The sequence below is a fragment of the Aegilops tauschii genome, chromosome 6 (assembly GCF_002575655.3).
Source record: "Aegilops tauschii subsp. strangulata cultivar AL8/78 chromosome 6, Aet v6.0, whole genome shotgun sequence".
NCBI lineage: Eukaryota > Viridiplantae > Streptophyta > Magnoliopsida > Poales > Poaceae > Aegilops > Aegilops tauschii.
This window is the reverse complement of record NC_053040.3, coordinates 307,647,319-307,658,269: the sequence shown is the minus strand read 5'-3', so window position 1 is coordinate 307,658,269 and position 10,951 is coordinate 307,647,319.

Sequence of the window (10,951 nt, the reverse complement as noted above, 5' to 3'; positions counted from 1 at the left end):
CGACCGCTGTCCAGCATGCATCTAGAGTATTAAGTTAATGAAAATAGAGTAACGCCTTAAGCAAGATGACATGATGTAGAGGAATAAATTCATGCAATACGATAAATACCCCATCTTGTTATCCTTGATGGCAACAATACAATACGTGCCTTGCAACCCCTTCTGTCACTGGGAAGGACACCACAAGATTGAACCCAAAGCTAAACACTTCTCCCATTGCAAGAACTACCAATCTAGTTGGCCAAACCAAACGGATAATTCGAAGAGACTTGCAAAGATAACTCAATCATACATAAAAGAATTCAGAGAAGAATCAAATATTGTTCATAGATAATCTGGATCATAAACCCAAAATTCATCGGTGTCAACAAACACACCGCAAAAAGAAGATTACATCGAATAGATCTCCACGAGAGAGGGGGAGAACATTGTATTGAGATCCAAAAAAAGAGAAGAAGCCATCTAGCTACTAGCTATGGACCCGAAGGTCTGAAGTAAACTACTCACACTTCATCGGAGAGGCTATGGTGATGATGTAGAAGCACTTCGTGGTGGAATCCCCTTCCGGCAGAGCTCCGGAACAGGCCCCAAGATGGGATCTCGTGGATACAGAAAGTTGCGGCGGTGGAATTAGGTTTTTGGCTCCGTATCAGATCTGACGAGGGTATGTAGGTATATATAGGAGGAAGGAGTACGTCGGTGGAGCAACAGGGGGCCCACGAGGCAGGAGGGCGCGCCTCCCACCCTCGTGACCGCCTCTTTTGTTCCTTGGAGTAGGGTCCAAGTCTCCTGGATCACGTTCGGTTAGAAATCACGTTCCCGAAGTTTTTATTCCGTTTGGACTCCGTCTGATATTCCGTTTCTTCGAAACACTGAAATAGGCAAAAAACAGCAATTCTGGGCTGGGCCTCCGGTTAATAGGTTAGTCCCAAAAGTAATATAAAGGTGGAAAGTAAAGCCCAATATAGTCCAAAATAGTAGATAATATAGCATGGAGCAATCAAAAATTATAGATACGTTGGAGACGTATCAAGGCGTTTCACAAGAAACGTGACGAAGCAAAAGGTTCATGAGAGCGCTTGAAGCTCCTCGCCGCCAAATGTGTTCAAGCTTACAATGAGGCTGAGAAGCGCTAGGCACTTGGGCGTCCTGGCATCGGCCCCAAGATGACTGCCAAGTAGAAGAAGCCTACTGTGGCCCCAGCAGAAGCATCCAGGCGGGAAGAACCTCGCATTGTCTTCCCTGCCAGTATGACAGGCGTGAAACCAAATGTCCCCATAGTGGCTTTAGATCTCAAGAAAACAAGGACAGCCGAAGCTAAAGCCAGAAAGCGCAAGTCCAAGAACACCACTGATGAAGCTCCACCAACCAAGAAGAGAAAAACCAAGAAGAATGATCGGGCTGCTCCCACAGAGCCCCTCGTTGTCGAGCCTATCTCAGTTGCTCGTCCTGTGTCTGCACACCAAGAGCGTCGGTTGATAGTTCATGAGCCTGCTACCACAGAGGCCCCTGAAACTGAAGAAATTCCAGCTGTTGACCCCACCACAGCTGAAGACATCGGTCACCAAGACAATGTAGAAGATGATGAAGTCCTTCCTTAGATCGAGCACAACGTGGTATCATCGCCTGTTCTCATGAACAGCAAACTCATCAGCATTGGTCGTCCTTTGACGCCAATTGCTCAGGATGATTCATGGGCTGATCACCCGCAAGTCTCCCCCCGTGAAGAAGAAACACCAACTACTCCCCCAACTCAAGTCACCACTCGAGTACTTGAAGACGAAGACTTTGTGGCTCAGACAACTCCATCTCCACAAGCGTCGCCAATGTTTCGCAGGCTTCGAAAAGGACCAAGGCCACAAGTCACTCTTTCGAGTGTTCCTGAAGGAGAAGAGCACCAATCAGTATCTCGCCAAATATTTCCTAAAGGCTCTCCAACTATGAACATCTCTGTGTCTGAAGCCAAAGCTGTTGAAGACATTCCGGCTGCATTAGCCGATGAACAAGAAGAACCAAGACAAGAAGAAGAAGAACGTGTTGCTACACCCCCGTCCAACCCTGAAGTTGGTTCTCGAGGAGAACGTGTCCGACCCTCCAGCTACTCAAGTGGAGGTTAACAATACTGCGGCGGCCACAAACAACACTACTGAAGCCGATGACATTGTCATGGCAGAAGCTGATGTGGCGCCAGAAGTAGTTGCACCTGAAGCCAATGTTGCACCTGAAGCAAATCTGCAGCCTGATGTTAATGCAAATGCCACTGCTCCTGTACCGCCTCCAAGGCAACACACCATTGAGCAAGCATTCGATCGAGGTCAGCTGGTTACTGTCAGATGGCCCATTCTAGTTCCTCCACCTACTGTTGGTCCGCAATCTGACTATCATGTAGAGCACAGGCCTCAGGTCCAGAAGCCTAAGCCAAGATTACCAAGGTTTCCAGGTACTGCAACTTCACCAGGATCCTTCAATGCAAATGGCTTCATTGCACACAATACCTTCTTTGATAGCGCCAAGAACCCCTACTCCAAGCCAAGAATTTCATCTGATCGGATCTAGAGCTATCAGCAGCGCAGTTACTATTCCTGTGTTCTCTATGATCAAGGGCGCATCTTTCCACATATGCGTCTAGACTGTGAAGCTATTGCTGGACTGCCCTGCTTAGAAGAAGCCCTTGACTGCTTCCGTGATGCTTGTCTTCTGAACTTTGTGACTGATAAAGAGCATTGGAATGAAGAGCTTCTGCTACAATTCTATGCTACCCTCCACATTCGTGGCTACAACAGGGATCCGAAGACATGGATCCTTGAGTGGATGACAGGCAATGTCCATCACGAAGCCAAAGCTCTTGATATCATTGAGCTAACTGGCCTACCCACTCCAGGTGAACTCTTCGAGCCTGGTTGTCAGCTTCACCGCAATGCTTTGGAGAGCATAGAGCTTTCCCACCAGCCAAATATGCATGTAGTGATAGCCTTTATTCATCATTATCCTATGGTGTGAATTTGCCAGTACATTCAATGTACTGACCCTTTGTGGCTGCAACCTCTCATGTTGCAGGAATCTTATGACGAGTAAGTGATACGTTAGGGTTATGATTTCTACACTCAACTTTGCCGTTGCTGTTGATGGGAATCCACAACCTTGTTGTTACTTCCGCTATTTGGATTGAGGTAATAGTATTTACGTTACTTTATACATGTGATTTACCTCTGTTATAAATCCTCGAGTACTGTGTGTGTTAGCATACCGATCCAGGGATGACACTAAAGCACAGAGACTTGACCGTCTGAGGTCGGGTCGCTGCACATAGCAGCATAGCCGGGTCATCATAGAATTGTCTTCAAAAAAGAGCAATATGCATTAGCCCCCAAGTGCCAAGTGAAATACTTGTATTATGTTTGGGACTTCAAACGAGATGATTATAATATAACCTATCTCTCATATTTGTAGGCTGAGCTGAACACAAAAGAATCCCAAATTGCTGCTCTTCGCCGAAACATCTCCACTCAACAAACTGCAACTTTCCAGGCTCGGACGGAACTGAAAACCTCCTTGAAAGAGATGGAGAAATTGAAGAAGAACTTCAAAGCCGACAGGAACAGTTGGGATACTGAGAAGGCGGCTCTATTAAAAATAGCGGAAGAAGCTGAAGCCGCCCTTAAACCGGTGACTGAAGAATTGTCTGGCTTAAAAGGCCAGATCAATATCATGACAGCTGCCATCTTTGGTAAGCAAAACTTTTTTTCAACTATACCTTCTCAACATATATAAATCCTTATTAGTTATCAATCACGTTTGTTGACGCAGGCCCCAGAAGCTCCAACCTTGGGCAAGACATGCGCAAAAAACTCAAAGCTTCATACACCTTGGTGGATCAGTTATACACCGGCGCTCAACAGGTCATATCCGCTACCTCACATAAAAAGCAACCTCCTTCACTCATCAAATAAGTATTGGATAAACTTTCAGTGATGCCCCAAAGAATTGATGATTTGAAGCGATCAGCGGCGAGAGCCGGCGCCATTACCACCCTGAGCCGGGCAAAAGCCTCGCAAGCAGATCTTGATCCAGAAGAATTGGCCAATGGCTACCCAAGCATGAAAGAAGACGGGTCTCCCTTCAGTGCCGCTGACTTTGCTCAAATAGCAAGGGGAATGCGTCCACTAGCAAGCAAGCTGGCCGAGGAGATGGACCTATCCCAGTACCAGGCGGTTTATGATGCTGAAAATAAGAAGGTAAAAATGCCGGTTCATGAAGCCCAGGAACTTATTCTGCCAATTCGTAAGCACACCTTTGCCCCTGATATTGACCCGTCAACACTTATTGATGACGAGGCTGTGTTCAAAGCTTTGACTAGGATCTATTGGGCCACACCTGACTTCCAGCCAACGGGTGAAGAAGAAGAAGATGATGAACCGGTGCAAGATGACCCAGAATCTTCAACTCGCCAGGGCCAGGACAGTTAATTTAAGAGCTAGCTTAACCTCTGCAGCATGAGTCACCGTGTGTTTTAAAACACTTATTCTTTTGGGCCATCCAACGCCTTGTAATAGGCTAGATGAAAACAATTGATCTCCCATGGCATCGTGCATGTTTATTAGCCTAACACTTTCGAAACGCCGATCTGATGTTGAAGATCTGCCAATCAAGCTTTAGAATATCATTAATTTATGCAGACCATAGTTATCATATTTCCTGTACATAAGCATATAACATGTTCCCTGGCGGCTTACCCCAGGGTGGGTGACAATGCCCCATATAAAATCCACTGGTGACTGTATAGTCCATACACTACTAGGGAAAACCCTAGCAGCAGCGCGGGTTTTAGGTATAACAGTAGCGCGGGGTACCGCGCTACTGATACGGCGCTACTGCTAACCTGTAGCAGCAGCGCGTGTACACCCGCGCTACTGCTATACAAGCGTAGCAGCAGCGGGTAGCAAGCAAGCGCGCTACTACTAATAGCTCTAGCGCACTTTATTAAGCCGCGCTACTGCTAGTGGCATGCTGCTGCTAACTTTTCTCCACTCGCTACTGCTAATTTTATTAGTTTTTTGTTTTTTTCTGCATATTTGTTTTGTATTTGAACAGGCTTTATACAAGAATCATGAGCACATACAAATGTCAGCATCATACACATACAAATGCCTGTGAGACCACAAATGTAATAATAGCATATACATACAAATAGTCTCATCATCCAACACAAAGTGGTCTCTCGTCATCATCTTGAAAATAGCAATACATGCAAGTCTCGAATACTTGCAACTACAGCGTCATCCATCTAAACAATGATATACGCGAGAAGTGCTATCACTATGAGTGATAGCGGAACTATGCAGTACATGAGACGGCGGTTATGAGGCCTCTCTCGCGCTAGCCTGAACCTCAAATAACTAGCTTATGCTTCTTGTCTGCTTTTGAAGCCTTTATGGCTGGCGCCCGAGACCCCCCTCACTTGCGCCTGACAGTCATACCACTCCTCGTACACTCCCGGAACCTTCCCTTCGTACATGACATAGCACTCCTTCGCCATCAAGAATCTAGGTACCTGTTAGAGATTCATCTTCATCAAGAGAATGTACGATCATATGCAACAAAACATACTAGAGCAACATGAAAAAGAAAGGGTTAGCAACTAGATGCAACATATAGTACGCGAACTAATTAACTAGAGGTTCGCATGTCATCGTTACCCAAACTAACAAAGTAGCGTTACGCAAGTTCGGTAGGGACCGTGGACATCACAAAGTTTAATCGCTACAGAAACTATACAAGTTCAACCGACACACATCATCATCATCGGCATCGTAAATCACTAGAAGTTTCATCCTTCCATACCATCAAGGATGGACCCTAGCTTCTTGAAGGACGTGAGGTCATGACGTTGCATGCCTATGCGAGTTCGGACGTCAGCTCACGATATAGGGCCGTGGTGGAACATCCCCTTCTCATCGACGACTTCTTTCATGATGATCGTCGCAATGTCCCTTTGGATGCGAAAGAAGTCATCTCTAAGTTTATAATCCGCTTCTCCATGAGATTCTACCCACTTGCGGATATGATCATCGTTTCTGGTTGTCATACAAAGCTTTTGGTGATCCGTGTTGAACTCAATCATGAGATGGAGGAGGTAGAATCCATCTTTCTTGCTTGGTTTTGGGACATGGATGCAACAGAAGTTAGTTTTACGCGAGAAACCCAACTTCTTGTTCCTTTGTTTCCTGATCTACAGGTGGCCGCCCCTAATGTTGAAGCCTTGGAGAGCATCATCTAGAATATTCATTATGAGTGTGTAGTCCTTCTTCTCGTACTCTCTAGTAGGGTCGAAATACACGGCGTGGGAGACTCGCGGGTAAAGAACGATAAGGACGGCACGCCCGTTGCTGCGGGGAAAAGACACCTCAAATTATTTTGCATATGAGCGAGAAGGAATGATTGAAATGTACGAAAGGGTTGTCCGGAACTGACTTACTTTGGACGATAAGGAAGGAGGACAATTTCCTGGTCCTTATTCTGTACCATGAAGTTTTGGAGGTACTCCCTAGCAGTTTCATGCTCAAAGTCACCGAGGCTCAAGAAAGACTCGTGCATGTAGTACGGATCCGCCACACAGATTTGCGAGACTTCTTCTCTCTTCATGACGGAGCTCATATGTAGCGCAAAAAGGCGGACGATTGTAAAATTGAGCCACCTTGTCAGAAACATCTCAAAGATATGGTCAAACCGCAGGAAGAACACCCCCGCACGCCGTGTTTCGACGTAGCACTTCCCCTCAGGCACACGAGCCGCGTATGTTGGATATCCTGGATCCTTTGAGGCTAGTAGGCTTTTCTCCGTCGACAACACATGGTCGTGCAGTCTCCTGAGATCCCCTGATAGTGCCTCCAACGGTTTCGGCGGTAGCATCGGCTCGCCCGTGAGATGGAACATGGCCGCACATTTCACGGGTACATGCTCTTCAGATTCCATCGTCTGGCTGTTATGTGCTCTTGCTTGTTTGGAGACAGCTATCTTCCCCGGTCTCTTCCTCTCCTTTTTCTTGGGCACACCTTCCAGACCCTTCATTTACCCCTGCCCCAGTGTTGCCGGGATAAGCACTGTACGACCCCCGGCTAGTTGAGCCTGTGTTTAGGCGGCATCTTCAGGCGTGTCCTATGAGGATTTCATGAAGAGAGACTTCTTGCAATCCCTGCTACGACGTTCCTGCCCGGGCAAATCATCCATATCCTCATTAGCATGCTGATAGCCCGATTCATCATATGGTTGACTCATCATCTTGGTTAGAAGGCCTGGTTTCTTCGTTGTTCGACATGTTTCCTATGATTAAGTCTCCTCGTTTAATTCTAAAACTATGAAAAATATGAGAAATGACATAAAAAGATCTATATATGTTTGCCAGAATGTCGTTTCCCACCAACTCCCAGCACTCTATATGCCTACTATCTAGCACAAGTCATGCCAAAATTCACGGAAAATTTCGGCATGACCTTTGCTAAAAAATGGACATATTGAGCACCAGAAATTCACCGGAACGGAAATGAATCAACATTCCGGCGTAACATAGGCCACTCGGACCATTTACCCTGCACATAATCATCATGTCCAAATGACATGTCTAAATTCCAAATATGACATGTCCAAAACATCACATGTCCACATATCACATGTCCACTTCAAATTTGCATATAAAAGGAAGAAAAATATAGAACTTGAAGAAAAAACCTAGCTAAATTCATAACTAAATATATAACCTAATTAACGATCTGCCCTAACTAAAACCTAAGTAAATTAACCAAAGAACCCTAGCTACCAGAGAGAGGAGGAGCGGGTGGGGGCTTACAGAGGGTGCAGGCCCGACGACGGCCGAGGTTGGGAGGGGTCGGGGCCGGGGCCGTGGGTGAGCGTCGGGGCCAGAGCTGGGGTCGGGGCCGGAGCCGGGGTCGGGGCTGGGGCCGTGGGCGAGCGCCGGGGTCAGGGGCGAGCGCAGGGGCGCGGCGAGGGCAGGGCTTCGGCGGCGCTACGGGGGAAGAGAGAGTGTGGGGATTTGGGGGAAAAGAGGCGGGATGAAGAGAGGAGTGGGGATTTTGGGGGTTAAGTGGGCATAGCAGTAGCGCATTTAAACAAAACGCGCTATAGCTACTCAAGGTAGCTATAGCGGTTTTATGAGGAAACCGCTACTGCTATCCTAACTAGCTATAGCTCTTTTCTCAGAAAAGCGTTGCTGCTATAACCAGTACCTATATAGCAGTTTTCCTGTTTGTTTCCTTCTATTTTCTTTTCCTTTATTTTCTCTCACTTTTCTTTTCTTTTTTTCCGAGAGCAGTCAACGAAGGGAAGGCGATATATATTGCATCATTTGACGGTTAAGTCTGTATACAAAATAGGAACATATATATTACATCATTGGACCCATGCATAATAATGCTAAGTGTGTATACAAAATAGGAACATATATATTACATCATTTGACCGATAACATACGGTTCCTCAGCGTTAACGTTTTCGATTTTGAGTGAGCTTCTTTCCCTTCTTGGTCATTGAAGAATAATTGAGCCCCTCATTGTGACTTTTCATTTTCCATGGAGTACGATTTTTCTTAGGTAGTCTAGTATTGATTCTTCTTTTGACGTATACTTCATCATCATCGTCATCTTCCCTCATTGGGTTGCCGTACAGGTCGTAGTCTTCCTCGTTGGCGACTCCATCCATTCCGATGATGTTCCTTTTGCCTCTCCTCACGACAACACGGCTGGGATTGCGCGGGTCAGTTATGAAGAAGCATTGTGTCACGTGCTTAGCGTGTACCCATGCCTCGTTTTTTGCGATAGCATTAACGGTAGTGCTCTTGGCGTCAGGTATAGTCATGGTAGTGAAATACCGGTTTTCCTTTCGACGTTCTTAGCCCATCTGACACGGAACATCGTCGTGTTGTGCAGTCCAGAGTAGTCAAGCTCCCAGATCTCCTCGACCCTTCCGTAAAATCTATCAGTTGCGCCGTTGTCATTGCCGGTCATGCATTCCGTCGTCACCCCTAAGTTCTGATCATCACTGTCCATATCTTTGGCCTCCGTGTAGAACGTGTATCCGTTGATATCGTATGCCTGATAGGTTACGATGTTGGGCGAGGGGCCATGTGCTAAGGCGTATATGAGCAATCCATCCTTAGAGCCCTCCTCTGGGGGATTAGCAATAATATGCTCTTTGAACCAATGCAGGAAAGCGGAGTTGTGCTCTCTAGTAACTTCGGCGTCCGTCCTGCATACCCCCCAGTCACGATACTTCTTTGCGATAATTTCTTTGTGCAGTGCCACGAAAGGATCTACCTCATCTAGGTGTTGTAGCACTACCAAGTTTGCTCTGTCAAAGTCGCTGCATCGATCGGAGTATGCCACGTGCAGTTGCCTGCGACCGTTGGAGTGAATTTCTCCTTCGAGCCTCCCATCGTGCTTGTTAACGGGCAAACCAACACCAACACCAGGCGGCTGGTCTGTGCCATATAGAAAATTCTCGCAGAAAGAGATGCACTCTTGTGTCAGATAGCCCTGGACGATGCTTCCATCCGGATGGGATATGTTACAAACGAATCCTTTGATGATCCCATTCATCCTCTCAAACGGCATCATGTTGTGCAGGAATGACGGCCCCAGGTCTATTATGTCGTCCACAATATGGACACACAGATGCACCATCACGTCAAAGAACGCGGGCGGGAAGTACATCTCAAGCTCATTCGGTATCACAACGATCTCTTCCTGTAGCCTTCGAAGCTGCTTCACACTGATCGACTTTCGAGAGATGACGTCGAAAAAGTTGCAGAGACTAATAAGCGTGTCACGGACGTGCTTGTCCACTATCCCTCTAAGGGCAATAGGTAGTATCTGCGTCATCATCACATGACAGTCATGGGACTTCATCCCACTGAACCTTTTCTTGTCCGTGTCTAGACATCTACTTATCTTGCCACAGTAACCGGAACTAACTTTGACTCTGGTAAGGCACTTAAAGAATTGATCGATCTCAGCTTGACTTAAGGTGAAGCAAGAAGGGGGCAATAATCCTCTTCCTTTACTTTCTTGCCCTTCTTCTCCCGCGCCTCTGTCTCCGTCTCTGTCTCGTCTGACTTTTTACGGGGCGGCACGTGCAGATCTTCCCTGATATTTAAATCTTGCAAGTCTTTTCTTGCCTTCGGCCCATCCTTCGTCTTATCCGGCATGTTCATCGGTGTCACGAGCAAGCTCTCAAGGACATTTTTACGGATATGCATTTGATCAAGGCAATGAGGTGTATCGAGTTTGTGCCAGTACTTCAAGTCCCAGAACGCAGACCTCGTCTTCCATACCTTCAGCAGCAGCTCCGGCGCCTTTTTCATCGTCTTTCCCGGGGCGGGGCACTGCTTCCAGTTTTTCAACAGCTCATCGATTTCGGCGTCTCTCCGCTTACGTGGAGGTCCTCGATGCTCAGCGTGACCATTGAATAGATCTTCACGGTTTCTCCACGGGTCGTCCGGTTCGAGCCATCTTCGATGCCCCATGTACACGATTTTCCCAGACCCGCCATCTTTCCTTGACGTTAGCAGCTGAGACGTCGTATCATCCATGCACCGCGTGCATCCGCAATATCCATGGCACACCTGGCCTGCGACATATCCGTAACCGAGATAGTCGTGCACCATCGTGAGCAGCGCGACTCTCATGTAGAAATGCTCGCCATTGCTGGCGTCCCATGTCTTGGCTGGTGTTTTCGATAATGTGTCTAACTCCTCTTGAAGTAGCCCTAGATACAGATTAATATTATTTCCTGGTTGTTTCGGCCCTTGAATCAGCATGCTCATGTGAATGTACTTCGACTTCATGCACAACCAGGGGGAGGTTGTACATCCATACAAACACGGGCCATGTGCTATGGTTGGTATTCTGGTTGCCAAACGGATTCATGCCATCGGTACACA